The sequence below is a fragment of the Mycteria americana genome, chromosome 3, assembly GCF_035582795.1.
Source record: "Mycteria americana isolate JAX WOST 10 ecotype Jacksonville Zoo and Gardens chromosome 3, USCA_MyAme_1.0, whole genome shotgun sequence".
In the NCBI taxonomy this organism is placed as follows: Eukaryota; Metazoa; Chordata; class Aves; order Ciconiiformes; family Ciconiidae; genus Mycteria; species Mycteria americana.
The window spans coordinates 102,774,929-102,795,436 of record NC_134367.1 but is presented as its reverse complement, the minus strand read 5'-3'; the positions used below and the strand labels follow the sequence as shown (position 1 = coordinate 102,795,436).

Sequence of the window (20,508 nt, the reverse complement as noted above, 5' to 3'; positions counted from 1 at the left end):
CACAGAGCCTTCCACAGCTTCTCATAACTTTCAGGGTATCTACAGGAGGTGTCCACTGGTGGTATGAAAGTAGAGCGTCACTGAGGAATAAGATGCAACACTAATGCTCATTGCTGTAACAATTAAAAAAAAAAAATCACAAGCATAGTTACCCAACTGCATCTGTGCACGTAGATTTGTTTGCTACATCTGTGTGGAATCCTATTAATGCTAAGACCAAACCAGTCCATGGAAATCTTCTCTGATCACTCACCTTACATCGGGAGTGCTGAACTCCAACTTCTGCTCTACCCTCTCACCCTTCCTTCTTTGCTTTGCATTATTTTAACAGACTAATTTATACCGAATACAACCTTTTATCATTTTTACTGTATAAACTGTAATTCAGAGTAACACTTTACAGATGTCTGTACTGTTTTCAATGAATAAAACAAAATACATAGGCACACTACAGGGTTGTTTTACTGTTCCACAGTACGAAGCAATCCCTGTGTCTACAATCACACGCATGCACCGAGGTACAATATGCCTATGCACACATAAATACGTTTTAACATAGAAGTTGATCCTGAACTTTAACAGGAGCACAAAAATATTAGACCACAACCTTAACTCTGCCTCCTTCACATCTGCCTTTCTAAACCATGATAAAACCATTCTAAAAATACTTTCCACCAAAGACTCCTGTGTACTGATGTCCTTACCTTTTTAAACTTAGGAGGATCCTTGATCTAGATGGGTAAATGTGAAGTCACTGATGGAGAAAATTTTAACCATTGCCAGATGCATATTAACGAGGTCTGTGCTAGCAACAGCAAATAAGGGTAATACATAGCTGTAGGCAGAAAAAAAACCCTTTTCTGCTCTAGCATAACGTATGACAGAAAACCCTAGCTCCCAATGAAGAGGGCTTTCAGTGTGTACACAGTTTTTGTGTAAACCATCTGCAGCCATTAGCATGTAACATTTTCACGTGACAAATAATGGCTGAGAATAATTGCAAGTTTATTTCCCCTTTCCAGAAATATACATTGCTTCATAGTTTCTCTGAACACACTCCCTTCCAGATTTTTATAGATGCACAATTAAAAAAAAGATAGGAGTCAACAATGAATGGTCAGGCTGCCAACAAGATTTTTCAGCCACAACCCAACTTCAAAGACTTCCTATTAAAAATTATGAAGGGAAACTAAACAAAGCCTCCACAAAGCATTCAAAGGGCATAAAAATAAACACTGTGTGATATTTCACACTGAAAGGCCATCAACTTTTAGAGGAAGAGAGGGATCCTACACAGGAATATGCATCTCCTCTTATGCCTGCCAAATTAAGAAAGCGCAGCCGAGATGCTCTGAACACATGAAAACACAGCACTATTGGATCTGTCAATACACCTTTCATATAGGAGGCATGTCCCATTTCACCTATTAACAGTGTTGTAATTTACACCAAGTTCCTTGGTTTTGGCTCTTCTTTTTAAAGTTTGAAGTGACAAGCATTAGTCAAAGGACAAGAAATAATAGCGATACAAACCAGTGAGCAAGAATAAATGCTTCCAGGAGACAATTAAAAGACTGCAAGAATTTCAGGAGTAAGGACAGTAAGAGGACTTATTTTTAAGGCAGCAAACACTATGATTTTGGTATAAAAATGAATCAAGTGGCCAGCCAAGCCCCTGACCCCCTACTCTTCCCAGAGGCAGGAGCACCACGTCAGCAGATGCTACCACCTGTACCATCAGCCACAGCTAGTTTTGTGGTCACGAGAGAAAATGTCAGCCCTTGGGCATGCACCAAATTCCACTTACTGCACCCTTTCCCCTGGGGGTTACCTGTCACAGTTCTCAGGGTACTGGAAAACAGTCAAGGTTTTATATCTGAGGCATTAGCACAAACCTCTCAGAAGAAAAAACAAAAACGAAACAAAAAAACCCCAAACCCACCAAACACTCATAAATTTCTTCTCCAGCAGCTGCAGCATCCTCAACTCACCTCCAGTTTGGGAGGTGAGACTTACTGCTGTCTGTTAGGTAGATTACAGAGTTATCATCACAGTTACAGAGAAACATTTGTAAAAGTCTGAAAAATTATAAAGGAATATTATATTAAAATACCAATCAAGTCACAAAGTGACTGGAAAGTTCAGTCCTTATGAGAACCACATTTGAAAAAAATTTTATTGTTTTCAAACACCCATTCCCCCCCGTCCCTGAAAAAAAAAAAAAAACCCAGGAAAAAAGAAAAATGAGATGAAAACATTCCTTTCAAAAGCATCACTGATCTGGAGGGAGAAAAGTGCAAATGTTTAAAAAGCATTGTTATTCTACCTTCAGGTAACAGAAAAAAACAAACAAATAGGCACATTGATAAAAGCATAATCAGTAATAAACCAGTCCCTTAGATACCAGAGGTTTTTTTAGTACTTGAACAGGGCTTAAATTCAAGGGCTTGATGCTGTATAAACTGAGCATTTGCGATCAGCTTTAACAAGATGCTAACAGTATCCATTTCTTGTCAGATTAAAATCTAACAGTATTTCAGTGCTGTACACAACATCATTAAGGCTTTAGGGGCATCAAAGTTAGTCTCTGGCCAACTGAGAAGCCACTGGCAGCGTACTGAATGATTTCTATTTCTTTCGATGGTAGGAAGAGAAAGGTGCTTTTTCTCTTTTTTGTTTAGCACTCGTGCCTCAACACCCATCATTGCAATTTATCACAACAACTCTAACTACTAAATGGTTAAATCAAACAACTAAAAGCAGCAGGAGTTTTAAAGCAACAATGGTTCTGCAGTTCTGTGTTTCTTCTCTTCCCAACAGTCATTTATGCTACTTAACCTATTACATTTCTGACATTACAGATATATCCCAATTATGCAGTCATTACAAAGAAACATGAAAACAAATGCAAAAGCACAGAAACATTTCTGTAGACTGCCTAGAAAGAGAAATACCCTACTTAAGTTTATGGATGAAATCTGGACTCAAACTAATGGGAGTTCAATTGATTTCAACAGAGACAAGGTTTCCCTCCAGCTCTTTTCTCATCATTTCAACGTGGTCCCCTGCAACTTGCACAGCTTCATTCTCCAGACTGAAAGCCAGGGACATGCCAAGCTGGCTGAAATGCCTTTACACAATCTAACTGTCTCCCTCTTCCAACACAAGCAACTGTAAGGCAATGCAAGTAGTAGTCTCTCCTGGAAGCATGCCATAAGTTAATTCTGGTAAACATGAAATGGAAGAATATTCCAACGTTACGAGTCTTCAATAAAGGTGATCTGATTTTCCTCCTTCATAAACTGTATCACTGGAGAGTCAGAAGAACTTAGAGAAGATGACAGGCAGTGAAATTTCAAGGAGATGGTAGTTATAAAAAAAAGAAAAACCACTCCCAGCTCCATCAACACACACCACAGAAGCTGAAACCTGCAGAATTTTTCAACTCTAGTAAACAACAGATCAAGCCACAGTCACACTATCAAACTGCCTGAATCCACATGAATTGCAGAGCAAGACATCCACTCCAAATAACACAGTGCATGAAAGGTGGGCTGAGTTTAGGCTGCAAAACCAGGACTGAATGTCAGCCAGTGCCAGTTTCAGAACTGAGTTAATGGAGAGGGATGACAAAAGACTGTAGGACAGCAGATGCTGAAGGAAGCAGACTCATTAAATAAGGCCATAAAGTTATTATAGCGCTGGTCTAAGCCGTCTCAGTAGGTTGCATGGCTGTGTATCAAAAGGGAATTGGATCCTATGGTTTGTCCAACTTATTTCAAGTTTTTCAGCTGTCACTGTAAGCAAAAATCTACATGCTTTTATACATTAATTACTAATTAGCCTGAAGAGACGACAACTGGATAAGATGGCAGATACAAAAAAGACCTCCATGTTCAACCAGCTTCTGCAGGACAGAGCACCTGAAGCTACTCACAAGCAACGGTATCAGCAGATGTTCATTTGCTGGGGCACCATCCCTCCCTCATGTCCCTCCCTCTGGGATGGTCACACATCAGTTAAAGCAAGTTTAACCACCACTCTTAGCAGTCTACACTGTTTTTTGTAACACTTAACTCAAGGCATGCCTGCTTACAGAAATGTGTCATTGCTATGTGTTCTCCCAACACTGCAGACATGGTTTAATTGTGCCTTACCACCCTTGTCAGACAGGCTGAGACAGGGCTTTCTTAAGTGGCTGCCTTTTTGCTATTAGAATATAAGCCTCATTTTTAACTGTGGATAAGATGAAATCCAAAACCAGAAGTTCGCTGTTCCCTTCCTTCCTTTCCATTTTTTTCCTCCCACTTAGCTTCAATAGAAACAGAACAGGATTTATCTTACTCAATTTTTAGCCTTTTTTATGAGAATGTTTTTATTGGCCTGTTTTGTTATTCAGAACTGTGAGATCTGCTAAGCTATTCCTAAATCAAGACAGCCATCATTCACATCATCTTGCTCTCTGATTTCCTTTAGGACAGACACAGGAATATACAGCAGTTCCCTCCCTGATAGCCTCCATTCTGCTAACACTGATGCTACCAGCAGCCCTTGCCACTCGGGCTGACTATAATCCAGCCTTTAAGCAATAGCACAGTTAGGCATGATTTTCAGCTGGGCACTACCAACGTACAACCACCACTAAGAACTCACTGAGAAGAGCTGCTTTAAAAACCAAGAGAGCGCTACCTAAGAACGGACGCACCTGCATTACGCAAACCCAGCTCTCAGGAGCGAAGCTGGCACTACCCCTACATCTTCATATGTGACAACTGCGGTAATGCTGGATGGCTGAGAAGTACAGAATTGGGAGAGGAAGAGTGGAATATTTCAGAGACCCCTGTGCTCTTGCAGGCTGTTTAGATACCAGGTTTGCCTCCGTAACTCTTTGTGTAGCCATGGTTCAAGCCCCAGCTCCATTTTTTTTTGGCACAGGAAATAAGCACATGAAAAAAGCAGCACAATACTGAAACAGAATGAATAATTTCTACGGCCAAGCAAAGTGGATGGGTGAACTAACAGAGAGAAAAGGGGAAAGAGAGGTGAGAATATAACAGCTCAAAGATTTTTTTTTTTTTTTAAATATCTATAGAAACCCTGAAGACATCTGATATAGCAATAAAGAGAGGCAGAGACTGAAAACAAGGGTCAAAAGGTATCAGGATCGTGCCTGTTTTGGTTAGAACAAACACCGAAATAGCAATATGGATTTCAAGGACCAACAGTAATTTTCTATAGCTATCTCAAGGACAAATGCTTATAGGGCTGAAAACCTTTTTATCCCAATCCTGGATACAACTGCTCGTATGTTTTCTACTGCACTTCTATTTTGGCTTTCTTTGAATGGCAGAGATCTCAAATCCGCACCCATATCTGCATACAAAGCCCAAGGTTAGCGTTGTTAGGCAAAACCACCAACAACAAAAAACCCACTTCAGTATATGAGAACATCAGCAAATAAAACAATTGCAAAAGTGAGAAGAGGACGGAAAGGAAGCAAAATATTTAGCACACTGATTTTATAGCAAGCATAGTAAGAAAGCTATACACTCTTAAAATGGAGGGGAAAAACAGATTAGCTGCTTTTTAATATTAATACTGGTAATTCTTCAACAGTTGCACAAATCCTTCAAAAACTATCATTCCCTTTGCAGCTGAGCTCCTTCTGCAGTGCAGTTGGAAAGGCTGCTGAGTCTCATGTGGCTGCTCATTTAAGCTGTTCCCATTTCCACTCTTAAGAGAGACTAGAATGTCCTAATTCAGTTTAATAAAGAACACATTGGACTTGGGGGAGGGGAGAGCAACAACGGCATTGGGAGGGGAACCAAGCAATTTCTCTACTTCAATGAAGTTTAAAAAAAAAAAGGCAACAAAAAAAAACAACAGCAAAACCAACAGTTGATCATCTCAGGAAAGTCTCTAGAAAAGGGGGAGGAGAAAGGAAGACAAACAAGCAGAAACATTTTCCTCTCCTTTTGATCTAAGTTATAAGTAGAAAATGCATTCTGAGGCACTGGTAATTTAATGAAAACTTTTTTCCCCTCAAACTAACAGAATTCTGGTTATTCAAGAAGAGGAGGCTGATTTCTAAATAAAGCCATTAACTCAATTTAGCTTAAGGGAGATACAGTTCCATGAGTCCCAAAGAAACGAAGAAGGTTGCTTCAACAAATCTGATTATCTTTGTTGTCAGTGAATCGGCATTACAGTTTTGAGGTACTTTGAAGGGTTCGGAGAACTGCGACTGAAGCAGGTATTACATTACTTCATAAAAACGGCAAATATAAAATGACGTGATGTCCTCCCAATACTGATTAAAAATAAAAATAAAATACAAGCCTTGACTAAGACCAGAAGGGCACTTGAATTGCATATTCCATGACTAAGCGGCTAAGCGTACAGAAGACAGCATTAATTAAAGGGGCTGATCACCTGGGATAAACACAATGATTTTTTTAATATTCACCAATACGTTACTGCATATTTGATCAAGGCTGAAGCTGTCTATGAAACTTGATTTGAAATCTCTTCAGCCAATCTGGGTTTACTGACTGCTTAGATGAAATAAATTGTAGTACCTTCTGCTGAGTCCTACATCAAGGGCAATACTCTCAAATGCTTCCTGGAAAATAAACATGTCCTATTATCAAAATTGCCCTCAATTTCATATTTTAGTTTACTTCTATTACTGAACTGAGTGACTTGTTTTTCCACAGCAAGATCCTAGTTCTGCAGACATGACAAGACCCCGGCATGAAGACCTAAGGACAGAGAGGTTAGACCTTGCCCACTTACCGTATGTGGCTACATTACAACCTCTGGTCACTGCTGTTGATTTGGGGAAGGAAGGGAAATTTTTATGCCTTTCCACTCAAACATCAATCCATTGGCTATTGTTGTAACCACAGCCCTGATAAGCATACAATTCTAGTATAAGGTGAGCATCCTTATAATGCACTTAACCAGTTTCTTCCTGACCTCTACAGTGTTTACACTCTGAAGCTTGTAATGTGATTGCCTTTTTCTGTAACTGTAAATGCTGTGAAACAGTCAGAGAACATATGCTAGGATTTGCAAAAACAGGCACGAAGGAAACATCCTGAGACAGATAAACAATTAAAAAAAAAAAACAGGCAGAAGTAGTAGTATGTGGAAAATAGCATATGGCTAAGCTTTCAGCAGGGAGGGAAGAGCTATTTTGAGCCCAGCCCCAAAGGAGGCAGTTTTCAGAAATGCAGCTGCAGGACCCTCTGAGAAGTCAATCCCTCTAAAATACATCATGTCAGTACCTCGCAATGGAGCCAAGTAAAATCCAATGGCTATGCAGAACTGACCACCATGGCTGCCTTTTTTTTTTTTTAATTGAGATAATGTCCATTTTGCTTGTATGAGACAATATAGCCAAGGCAGTCCTTTAGGAGAGATTTAAATGTGTGGGGGTCTCCTGTGTCATACATACTGTGGTACATAAAATAATGTTTTACAGGACACAAAGCCAACATGCAACTAGTTATATTTGAGAAGCCCACCAATAAAGCCACAGAGACTCAGAAGCCCAAATTTTGGAAAACAGTCAAAAAGCATTGAGCCTCATAGAAAGTGGACATATGATGCTGCAACATTACCTGATTTTTGAGGATTTGCGGGACTCCTGTATCTTGCTGTGCTGTCTTTGCCATACCATTTCATGCTGCTTTCATTCTGTGATCTCAAAGTGACATATCTAAACATAAAGCAAAAGAACGGAAATTAGTTTTTCCCCTCATGTGATTATCTTATAAAATATCAGCTTGTCCCAAACTATGAGCAAGAATAAGCTTCCTATTGTAACACAACCAAATACTAACTTCTATTCAATATAGTATCTCCATGCTACTCCTTTCTTCAAGCCACTATTGCAGAGGACATCTATTAGCACTGTAACTCCCTTAAGGAACAAGCAAGAATCTCTTTCCCATACCAATAGTGAGAGACTGCTTCATCGTCAAATCTCTGGGATGGATACATCCACGGTCCTTCAAATTAGACTGAAATGCAAATAAATTAATCTTTCCTTCTTACTCAGCTTGGTGCCTACTGCAAAATGAGGATTGGGTTATGTTGATGCAATAAATAAAACAAGGTTGCGTCTCTACTGCAGAGACCGTAAAGATTTCACAGCATCTTACACTGCTTTGACAGAACCCAAAGACAGGCTGGATGCTCTCACGGAGAAGAGATTTGCTGGCCCACAGCTTGCAACCTACTCGACGAGCGTTACACAAACAACAGAAGGTACAGCAATCAGGAAGGGAGGGATTAATGAAAGTCAAAGGTGCGGGAGATACAATCAGGTTGTCACCCAGTGCAGAAGAGATATCTAGACAAGGCATCTTAAATTATTTAAATGAAAACAACACATTTGTTTTTGTAGGTGCTGCTGCCAAGATGGCTTTTAGGGAAGGCCCCAAACACCCGAGGGTGTTACAAGAGCTGGCTGACATCGTTGCGAGGCCACTCTCCATAACCTTTGGGAAGTCATGGAGATCGGGGGACATCCCAGAAGACTAGGAGAAAGCTAATGCCATCCCCATCTACAAGAAGGGCTTAAAGGAGGATCCAGGAAATTATAGGCCCATCAGTCTTACTTCAGTCCCTGGGAAAGTTATGGAACAAATCCTCCTGGGAGCTATCACAAGTCAAATGAAGCATGTGACTGGGAAAATCCAGCACAGATTCACCAAAGGCAAATCATGCTTGACAAACCTGATCGCCTTCTATGACAAAGTAACCTGCTCGGTTGATGTGGGGCGAGCAGTGGACATTGTCTACCCGGATTTCTCCAAGGCTTTCGATATGGTTTCCCACAGCCTCCTCCTAGAGGACCTGATGTGTTACAGTCCAGACAAGTGGTCCATGCGGTGGGTGGGGAACTGGCTGATGGGCCACACCCAGAGGGTGGTGGTAAATAGCTCCTTTTCGAACTGGCAACCTGTCACAAGGGGGCTCCCCCAGGGATCAATATTGTGCCCAGCACTGTTTAATATCTTCATAAGTGACCTGGACGATGGGATCAAGTGTACCCTGATGAAGTTTGCCGACGAAACCAAACTGAGTGGGGAAGCAGACACTTTGGAAGGGAGAACCACCCTGCAGGAAGACCTGGATAGGCTGGAAGAGTGGGCTAACAAGAACCTTATGAAGTTCAACAAAGACAAACGTAAGGTCTCGCACCTGGGAAAACATAATCCAGGAGTGCAGCACAGGCTGGGATCTACCCAGCTGGGGAGCAGCTCTGTGGAAAGGGACTCGGGAGTCCTGGTGGGCACCAAGCTCACTATGAGTGAATAGTGTGCTGCTGCGACAAAGAAAGCCAACAGGACGCTGGGTTGCATCAACAAGGGCATCATCTTCAGAGATAAAGAAGTCATTATCCCACTCTACTCAGCACTTGTCAGGCCACACCTGTAATACCATGTTCAGTTTTGGTCCCTGCTATACAAAAAAAGAAATGGACAGGCTGAAGAGGGTCCAGAGAAGGGCCACAAAGATGATCAAAGGACTGGGAAGCCTGCCATATGAGGAAAGGCTAAGAGAATCATAGAATAGAATCATAGAATGCTTTGGGTTGGAAGGAACCTTTACAGGTTATCTAGCCCAACCCCCCTGCAAGAGCAGGGACATCTTCAACTAGATCAGGTTGCTCAGAGCCCCATCCAGCCTGACCTTGAATGTTTCCAGGGATGGGGCATCTACCACCTCTCTGGGCAACCTGTTCCAGTGCCTCACCATCCTAATTGTAAAAAATTTCTTTCTTAAATCCAGTCTAAATCTGCCCTCCCTTAGTTTAAAACCATTGCTCCTCGTCCTGTCACAACAGACCTTGCTGAAAAGTCTGTCCCCATCTTTCCTATAGGCCCCCTTTAAGTACTGAAAGGCTGCTATAAGGTCTCCCCGCAGCCTTCTCTTCTCCAGGCTGAACAACCCCAACTCTCTCAGCCTGTCCCTGTAGGAGAGGTGCTCCAGCCCTCGGATCATTTTCGTGGCCCTCCTCTGGACTCACTCCAACAGCTCCATGTCCTTCTTGTGCTGAGGAGAGAACTGGGTTTGTTCAGCCTTGAGAAAATAAGGCTTAGGGGAGACCTTATCACCATGTTCCAGTACTTAAAGGGTGGCTACAAAGAAGATGGAGACTCCCTTTTTACAAGGATCCACATGGAAAAGACAAGGGGTAACAGGTACAAGTTACTCCTGGGGAGATTCCAGCTGGACGCAAGAGGAAAATTTTTCACAATAAGAACAATCAGCTTTTGGAATAATCTCCCCAGGGAAGTCGTGGATTCCCCAATATTGGACACTTTTAAGATTCGGCTGAACAGGGTGCTGGGCCATCTTGTCTAGACTGTGCTTTTACCAAGAAAGGTTGGACCAGATGATCCTTGAGGTCCCTTCCAACCTGGTATTCTATGATTCTCTGAAACAAGCCTGGAAGCTTAAGGTACAATTCACAGCTCTCTGATGTCAGTGGGAAACTCTTCATTTGCATTGAGCCCTGCCAGGTTTTAGAAAGTCATTCCAGTCTTAAGAAGAAACTGTATAAATGACCACTTATGGGAGAAGGGCACAGATAACCTCAGTGACCTCGATCAGCATTTTCCTCCTCTCACCTGCACACTAGATTCACTTGTTAAATTATTCTTTAGAAGTCTCTGATAATAGGTCCTGAGCACTGTGACACTACTGCATACAGCAAGAAGCCGCTCCCCAAGTCCAGCAGTTCCTTGCACAGAACAAGTGCCCTCCCCCTTAGCCCACCAGCAAGGTGGGGGAGACGAACCCAAGCAGCTCCCTTGCCCTGACCAACGCCAGCCTCTGCGTTCCCCTTCACCTTCCCCCAAGCCCACAGGAAACACACAGGTCCACAGCACAATCCAGGCACCAACCCACTCCATCAAAACACGCGCCACGGGAGACAGCAGACCTCCTTACAAAGCCCAGCCTGCCCAAAACATCTTCCTTCGACAGAACACGTCAGCTGATGGTAAATGCTGGTAGCATCACACAGGGACACATGGATTTTCTTGGATCCAAGTGAGTTTTTGCTTAAAACATTATTGCGTTGAGTCCCAGTAACTAAAGCCTGTGCACATCCATGTCTTGCTACAAATGTGAGCTGAAATGCTACAAACATCCCTGAAAGCAAACCATTCATTACCTGCTTGCATCCTATCTGCTGACGGCTTTTCTCGGCAAATCCCATTAATTTGCCTCTTTGTTGAAATAAGACAGGTTTTAATAAGCCCACATGTACTTAATGCTTTATCTAACTTGTTTTTTATACTGGTATTGAACACCTTTAGGTCTCTGACAGGCATACTGAATCTAGATGACTAACAGGTGTATACCATCGCTTTGTGTTTGTAACAGGAAATATTCAGAGACACAGGGAAAACCTGAGGTTAACATCAGTGGAGCCAAAAAGAAAATGTTGGGAGGTTTTTTGTCCCAGTTTAACACAGCTGTTTAGAACCTGCCAAGATGTTCAAATTTCATTGAAGAAATAACTGCTCTATCATGAGCAGTGACCAAAGTCACAGTATATAGTTTTTCTTTCTTTTTCATTTATCTATCTGCTCTAGAACAATGAACACTAGTATTAAACCTAAAAATGCCAAAGTATTCTGCAGACAAACCATCTCTGGCAGCTTCCGACAGAGGTTAGGCTGATGGACACTGGGAAAAGCAACAACAGGAATGCCCAGGAAAACCCTTTCCTGTTTTTCTTATTTGTTTTGGCTGCTTTTCCCATTATACCACCTTCATCAGAGCTACAATACCACTCTCATGCAGTTGTATGTAAATTAGCAGATACCTGCAAAGCTCTCATACATAATACCATAGTTAAAGAATAAAACTTTGGGCATTTTAAAGCCAGAGATAGTGAACTGATGGCTGATAAATACTGAAACAATCCCAATGTAATTAACACAGGACCAAACACTACAAAAATACATAAAATTCACAAATGAGGTTTTAATTCCTTTCATTAAATTTCAGTAAGTATCTCATTTTTTGAGGTTTAGATTAAAAAGCAATCTAACTTCATATTCTGTTGCCATATTCTTCAGTTTTGCTCCCATCCCAGCCCCTAGATTTTGCATATAACTGAAGAACAGTAAGGAGAAGCTGAGAAGGGAAGCCTACAGCAACATTTACCAATTAAGAGCTAAGTCAGAGATCAGCTATCCCATACACACAATATAAATTTTCGGTCTTCTCTCTTCATTAGGATTGATGACACTGCTGGAAAATAAGGAGCACATAATACCTTTTATGGGAACGTAAAGCACAGACGAATTAGCAGAGAGAGAATGCAGCTAAATCAATTTCTCATCTCAAGATAGTAATGGAGGCAATTTCTTGAACTTTACTATGCTTGTAACATATCGATCAGCAAAGCTTCACACAAAGTTAAACTAGGTATTTTTCCAGGGATAAAATGGAGGATGGCAGTAAAACTCTAGGCAATACACCAACGAACAGGGATTTTCTCCAGCCACGTTACAGTTCAAAAACTCAAAGTTCCCACCTACCTGCAAGTTACTGCAACACACAAGAGGAAGATTTCTAGATGAAGGCTGAATTAGTCCTGCAGGAGCCTTCACAGAGCAGTTTTAAGGAGAAGCAGAAAGACACAGTGCTGCTCTAGGAGCGATGGCACAAACACTAGCACCAGTTATGCTACCTGTGGCATGAGGCTGCGGCAGAAGCTTGGGGGCAGCATTTTTGTTGCAACACTTCAGCTCCCCTTGCCTGCAGGTCACCATAAAGAGCCATTTCCCAGAGCTCTTTCAGCCTCCACTGTGACTACATCGTGCTCCGAGATGCTGATCCCCTTCCCGAACTTCTGCTACTGCTCTGAGGCCTGACAGCAGGTTAGGAAGAGGAGAACCTTTGCCTGGCCGATGAAGATGCCCCACTCAACCACCACGAAGAGCAGTGACACCAAGGAAGGCCACGCACATGCTCCATGGACTGGTCAAGTGTGCCTGGCACAGGCCATGTGCTTCCAAGGACAACGCTACAGCTGCACGGCAGATTTTAGATATTAAAAGAACAATACAGATCAAAGACGAGAATATACGTATCCTCTACCAAAGTGAAGTGAAATGTTAGACATACATCCTTCTAGAATAGCTATATTTACTTTAACGGGATAGACTTTTGTATCATTTGACATTAAGAACTTAACCGAAGTGTTAAAATTGAGAACTCAGACTTCCTATAGATCATCATCAGAGCATCCAAAATGTGACTGAGAGAATAAAATAATTAAAAAAAAAAAAAAGGTCACTTGGCATTTCTCTTCTGTCCAGTGGCAGCCTGTCTACCTAACTGTACACGAACATCAGCTGATAACCTTACCATGAAATGAATAAATCTCACCTACTTTAAATCAATGAAACACAAGAGTTTTCTCTACTGTATTTGTCATTATTTCTATTACAACAAGCGTGACCCAAGAGCATCCTGTTACCTAAATTGGTTGGTCATGATTAAACAGTATTTAATTATTTTTGGAGCAGAAAAGGGGAAAGCAAGCCACCTTAAGATAAGAAACATAAGAACAGCAGAGTACATGTATTAAGAAATACCAACAAAGATTGTAGTACAAAAGTACCAGAACTATCATCATCAATCATGTACCATTAATTTGGTTCACTTAACACGACTACATCAGAGCACAGTCTCTCCCCACATGCTGGAAGTCCTCTCTTAACCATCAACTTTATTATTTCCCCCCCCCCCCCCCAGTCCATGTTCAGCTTTCTGGTTACACCTTATTTCTCGGAGAAACTCTAGAAATTCAAATTCTCTTCTTAGGACAGGATTCTTCATGCACGCGAGATTATTTTTATATGCTCATTTCTACATCTTTGAAATGCTTCAGGAATATTGTATTACATTTATTTCCACAGCAAATCTCTTAGACAAAAGACACATCTTACAGATGAGATGTTATGGCACAGATAGATTACGAATTCCAAAGTCTATTAGTTTTTCACGTGTACGATGCAGCATTTCAGATAACAGATACTGTACAACACTAGATTATGTTTCAAGTGGTTTTGACTCCAGCTACTGGTCAGATGCCTATCAAAGCAAGCAGGTGCTTACACTAGAAGAGACTACCATAGGTGTAACTGGTGACTACCCAGGATATGCCTGCCTTGAGCAACTGCATCAGGTGGCTGCTCTGTGGCACTGGCCAGAATATAATCCAGTTCCCTCGGACAGGGCTCAGCTTGTCCCATCCAGGAAAAAAATACTCTTTCTTGCGATTCCTTCCATCTTTCATTACATAACTTCAAACAACTGCAGCAAATTAATAGGGATCCAACACAGCCTCCCTCTACAGGAGTTTAATTTCTCTTCACAGCAAATCCATCATATGTACCAAACTGGAAAGGAGTTTGGGGACACACACACAAAAAAAACCACCAAAAAAATGCAGTTTACAGTTCTCAAAGTGCATTTATGTAAAACAAGGCTAAAATGAAGTTATAAAAGCATACTTTCATTCTGGCATTTAATCTGAAAAAGGTTGTCTTGATATCTTATGTGTGGTGTCATTTAAAAAATACATTCCATTACACGGTATTGTCTAAAAGCTGGAATGGTTCTTCCGCCAGTCTAACACGGCCTCTACACAGACCAGTCAAGTTGAATAAAGTAAAATTAGGGCAGTGACAGGCTGTTACCTGCCAGGGAAAGGTGTGCTAGCAAAATGCTCATCTGAGTTGGAGAGGTATTTGCGAACAGCAGAACCTCAGATTCACTCTAACAATCCTGTCTCTATCCCCACCTTGTTAAGCAAGCGTGTTTGGGTAGGCAGAAGTTTGCCTGCCCATTCCTGCAACTCCTGAGCTCGTCTGCTTCTTTGCTTTCTCTTCTTTCCCTAAGCCAGTCCTTTCCCCAAAACTGAGTCCCTTTCCAAGATACATTTTCTTCTCCTCTGTCATGCCAGGTATCACCCCTTCGGTACCTAGCCAGACTCCTCTCCTCTGCCTCTACTCAGCCCTCTTCCTTCAGGTCCACAACCTATACCTCCTGCCACACAACCATTTCTTGTCCTCTCCTTATTGAATTTGGATAGCATCCTGGCTGGCAGTACAAGCTTGACAGCCCCAGAGCTGCCCAAGGAACCATCATCTTCCCCTTCACAGCTCTCACACTCGTTTCATGCTCATCTCCTGGGAAGGACAGTGAACACTCACTCCCCATCCCCTTCTTCGTGACATTCATAATTTTTGCAGGTCTCTTCCATGTCAGGTACTTTCCAGACCGAGGACTCCTGGGTCACCCCATACTTGGGCTTTTTCTTCTACTTTACAACATTTTGTGGACTGGGTGAGGTGAGATGGAAGACGGGAGGACCAGAGCTGCACATGGTATTGAAGACACCACGGTAGGGAAGCACCACACACTTACACAGCAGCACGTTTATGCTTTCTGTTTTGTTTTCTGTTCCTTCACTAATGAGTACTGACACTCATTTTACCGATCGTTACGCTGCCATTTTTACAGGATGACCACAAATGCTCCTTCCAGAGCAGTAACACCTGGTGCAGCGCTCATCAGGGCATATGCCGCATTGTGACCCCCCCCCTCCTCCCACACACATTGCTTTCATTTATCTACAAGCAATTTCCCCTGGCACTTTATCATCCAATCATTCAGTGCAAGGAGTTCTCCTGCAACACATTTCAGCCAGCCCTTCTTTTCGTTATTCTTAATACCGTAAGCCTACACTCTTGCAAGACTTCAGTTCCTTACTTTAAACTATGAGGTGACTGAAACTGTTCAAACAAAATCATCACCAAAAGTGATGTCAATAAACAACCCTGCTTCCTTGAAAAACCTTCAAACTATTCTTTCCCTTCACAAAATTACTGGAAAACAGCCACTCTCCTAAATGAAATTCCCCAATCACTCAAAAAAAAAAAATCTTCAAGCAGGCACTCCCCATAATGAGCTTTACCCTAATTGTTCCAGTTTGGCAGAGTTGAGAACACTTCACAGCAAGATCTTCTGTCAAGATCCTGACAGCCTAACACTTGGACCTCTCATGCCATGCTGACGTGCCATCCCTGCCCCAAGAAGATGGAGCAGGAGCTCCGCAGCTCAAGAAACAGCACTGCCAGGCCCAAAAAAACCCCACACCAAACAAATAAGTGACAAACCTAAAAGTCTAACAGCTACTGCTTGGCTCCAGATCCTCCGCGCAGAAGGTAGGAGGAAAAAAAAAAACCACCAACCTATCCCACCCCTCTGCAGACAGACTCCTATGCAGTGCCAAGAATATTTTGAAAGACACAAGATGTATAATAACTTTTCAACTGAATATTCATTTCTGAATTGAAGGGAAACATCTTAAGGGCGAGTGGGCGTAAGGAACGATTCCTCCTCGGCACTGCCGTGCTATTTATTAAAGGCTGTGAATACCCACAAGAATTCAGCTTTGGCCTTCGCACTGTACACTAACAAGCTTAGTTTACTGACATTCACAGAGCATATGGAGCTCTGCTTCAAATGATCCCTTTGAAAGGGACAATTAAATCAGACAACTGGAGACTGAACGACCAACAGAGCTAATTAAATTCTTAAGTCCTGTTTGTATATTTATCCAAATCTTTCTCACCATTCTTGCTGAGAAGCGGAATGGGTTGGCTTGGGAGGTCAGGGGAACAAAAGTATGCCTTCTCCCCCCCCCCCCATAGTTACAGATCTGTTTGGAACAAAACTTGAGACACAAAATCAATGCAGCCAGTAGTGGAATTCATCTTATTGTGACAGAAATATTCCATTTTCCCTAGCTTATATTTTAAATTGCTTTTTGATATACCAGGTTATTATTTTTTTTAGCCCCTTTGGTTCCTTACATAATTAAATGCCACACCATTCAGCTTTTACAATTACTTTTACCATTTTCAGAGGAACATTGACACTCAGCAGCTTTCTCACCTTTCTGTGAAGAATTTATTCCCCACAAGTATTAGCTCCGCTGAGTATTTTCTTCTTCATTACATTCAAAGCTCTTAGCCATCCCTATAGAAATCTTCTCTTGTACAGACTTTTCTGTACAGTAGGTAGTATTTGCCGATCCTCAGTTTCCTTTCCTAGTATTCCACGTAACCAGAAGTAGCACAGAAGAGGGGAAAGGACGATGCTTTTAATACCATGGTGCCTTCAGCTTGCAGGCAAGGGAGAATGGCTAAGCACAACTTACAGACACATTTTTGTAACAAATTCAGATTTTGCATTTAATGCTTGCAAAAATAACAATGCTCCCAAAAGGTCTCCTAGCTAAGCTATAAGCATTTTGCCCAATTACCCTACAGGTACAGATACACAGCCTCTGAAGCTTTGAGAACCGGCTTCTACGATTTCTCTTAGAAGACTGCCTAAATTTTGGAGCATGCATGCTCCCAGCCCCTCTAAGTTCGCTTTCAAGGTATTGCCCACACTAAACACCAGTCCAGCAGCACAACACCCTCTCCAGTTTTGCTAACTTGTGACAAAGCACACAGGACACCTTACAGAAGTGACAAAGTAAACACATATCATTCTGCAAGGAGCAAGTTCATCCTGCTTAAAACTTACCTGAGAGAAATATAAACAGAGAAACACAGGTTAGGGTAATGTCTCCCTTCCCAGATAAGCTAAGGAGAATTATTTAGCCAGTGGGTTTTTTTGGGGGGGTTGTTTTGTTTTGGTTTTTTGTTTGGTTGGTTTTTGAGGGGGTTTTGTTTGTTGGGGGGGGGTGGGGTGGGGGTGTTTGTTTGTTTTTTAATTTTGTGGACAACTGCCAGGGGGGAGGGAAGAACAAAAGAGTACCTTAAGGAAAGGGCCTTTTAAATAAATTAATGGATAAAGCTTTATTCTGACAAAATTGCCAGCTTGTTTCTTAGCAGAACAACAGAAAGGAGTTTCCAGAGCATGCCTAACAAGCACCAGGGAGGTGCTTGTTAGGAAGCCTTCTCTATAGCAGGCACAGTACACCACCATAGGATCTTCTCCTGGGAATGAATTGCAAGTAGCAAACACCTTGAAGAAGGTGATAAACTTGCTTGCCATCTATGGCTCTACCTTACATACCAGTTGACCAAGTCATCCTTCAGAATTACTGGAATGTTACCAAGCATCACACTTTCCACTGAAAGCAATGCATGCCTGACCATTTCATACCATTTTCAGCTCCGTCACAGACAGAGCTTGAATTCAAGAACTAAAAGGCTCTGCCCGCATTTCCTCATAACCCAACTGGTGTCCTGGCACGGTGCTTTGCACGAAGGTGAAGGAATTGGGGGCTCTGCAACAGGGAGCCCAAGGATCATCTCCCATTTCAAGTCCCAATTTTGTCTGAGGTCACTGTGACCTCAGACATCTAGCATGAATTATGCATAATCGTCCTCCAAGCAAGTGGATCTGTGCCAACTGAACCTCATAAAAGTTTTGGTTGCTAGGAGGTAGCAATGGACATATTCTAAAGTCCTGTTTACTCGAGCCATTGAGGTTCCCCTCTGGAATAGCCTTCCACAGTCTGCTCACCAGTTTCTCTTTCTCTCCTTAAGACAGACTTCTGCTAAAAATCTGTCATTTCCCTTTTGCTGTCATCTAGAGAAGCCTCTACAAATTATCTCTCCAAACAGTCTGCAAATGACCTCCAACATCTTCAGAGTAAGCTCTTATCTTTAAAGACACCTAGCATAAATTCTGCTCAGATAAGTCTTGCATTCAGACATGGTGTTGTTCAGATGCCCACGTATCAAGTTCTGAGTCTCAAACTCCACAAGCCGGCACAGCAGACAGAACCTCAGTACAACTTTATAGAGCTTGCCTTAGCTTTTCAGCCTACTCTCGCCCTCTAAAAGACCGTTATCTCAAATGGATACATGATACTTTTACATCAACATTTTTCATCAACTGTTTTATGTGGATATTAGGTTTTCAGAGTGTGCTATCTGGAAATCTAGGCTGCTCCAGATCATGCTTTTAAAGACTTACTCTATAATTCTCCTACCAGTTTGTAGGAGATGCATTTCTATTCTCTGATTTAGAAACACATAAAAGGATTTTCCATGGTTATCTTAGCTAAAGTTGGACTTATCAGAGTATTTATTTATTGCATTGTTTACATGTACTGTGAGCCACCCGATGAGGAAATGGAGAAATAAAAATAAAAGCAACGTCCTCCTTTAGACCACATCATTTCTGACACCATTTCTACTTACAGATCAGCTCAGTTTTGTTTGTTTTATGGAGGAAGAGAGTAAGCAAACACAGACTTCAGTTTTTCATCATTTACTGAGCTTATGGCATACAAGGCTCATTTATCATCAAGTCGTAGACTCAAGCTGAAATGCTAATTACAGACACAAAGAAAAGGTAATGTTATTTCAATAATTAGTAAGCAAGCAATTCTCAGAACAGTGTTATCTGATTTATCGCAGGATTCTGGAAAGAAGATGGTGGTGCTGACACACTCGTGGTTTCCCTTCTGTTCACTTACAGCAGATTCAAGCCTCTCTGGAGTATCTTCCCGAGAGATCTGACTGGAAAAGTAATTTGTAACTCAGAGCAGGATGGATGCTAACCTCCCCACTGATGCATCCTTGGGAACTGCCCAAGGAACAGTGGCTACAAGCAATGTGACCAGAGGATTGAAAAGTAATGCCATGAACCTCAAGTATTTTTAGTTCTGACTGTGGACTTCTTCATGACTGAAATAGGCAACCGATAACGCCATTTCTAACAGCCCTCATCACTGCAAATACCAGCAAATATAACTTGGGGCTGTAGAAGGGGATTGAGGAGGGATTCTGAGTTGATTTAAAAAACACAACTAAAACAGGAGCTAAAAACAACTGCAACAGAAGTGAAAGGTGAGAGACATTGCAAACATGCCGAGCAAGTCAGAAGCAAAAGCAGCTCATGCAATACCAGCCAAACCTGAGCAGGCAGTGCTTCAGCCTCTCTTACCCAGAGTCAGCAGCTAAAGATCTCCCCAAAGCTTCAACATAGCCAGACACAAGGGAAGGTAGAGCGTGCAGCCTAGCAGGGGCACAAGTCTCCAAAAACCCCTCCCGTAATGAAAAATATTCCCACTCAGAAAGCACAGTGGCACCCTTCTAAGTGAAGGCTGGTGTCACCACTGTATGTCCTGAAGAGATGCTAAGGCTTGCCTTTGTCTCCCTGCACCTAGCTCCCATGGCACAACACTAGCATTTGTGTTAAGGAAACACCATTATTCCTCTTGGTCAAACCTCATGGTCCTTAACTTCGGTGCAGGCTGCAAAACTTTCTCTTTAGAGTGGTGGGGTTGTTGGGGCGTGTGTGTGTTTCTTGTTTGTTTGTGGTTTGGTTGAGGGTGTTTCTAGCATCGATGCAAGTCATGCAAGAAAGGCATCTCTTGGAAATTATTTGAATAATGAGTTGAATAGTGTACAAAAATGGATACAATGCTAC

General features: G+C 42.0%; 1 protein-coding gene across 8 annotated transcripts in view; it reads right to left on the bottom strand.

Moving 5' to 3' along the window:
* TRERF1 (transcriptional regulating factor 1) overlaps positions 1 to 20,508 on the bottom strand; it is a 104,879-nt gene that overhangs the window by 24,032 nt on the left and 60,339 nt on the right. For all 8 annotated transcript variants that reach the window (XM_075496332.1, XM_075496336.1, XM_075496335.1 and 5 more), the window contains one exon: positions 7,626 to 7,723. The gene's annotated coding sequence lies outside the window, so the exon portion shown is untranslated. The remainder of the gene's footprint in view (positions 1 to 7,625; positions 7,724 to 20,508) is intronic.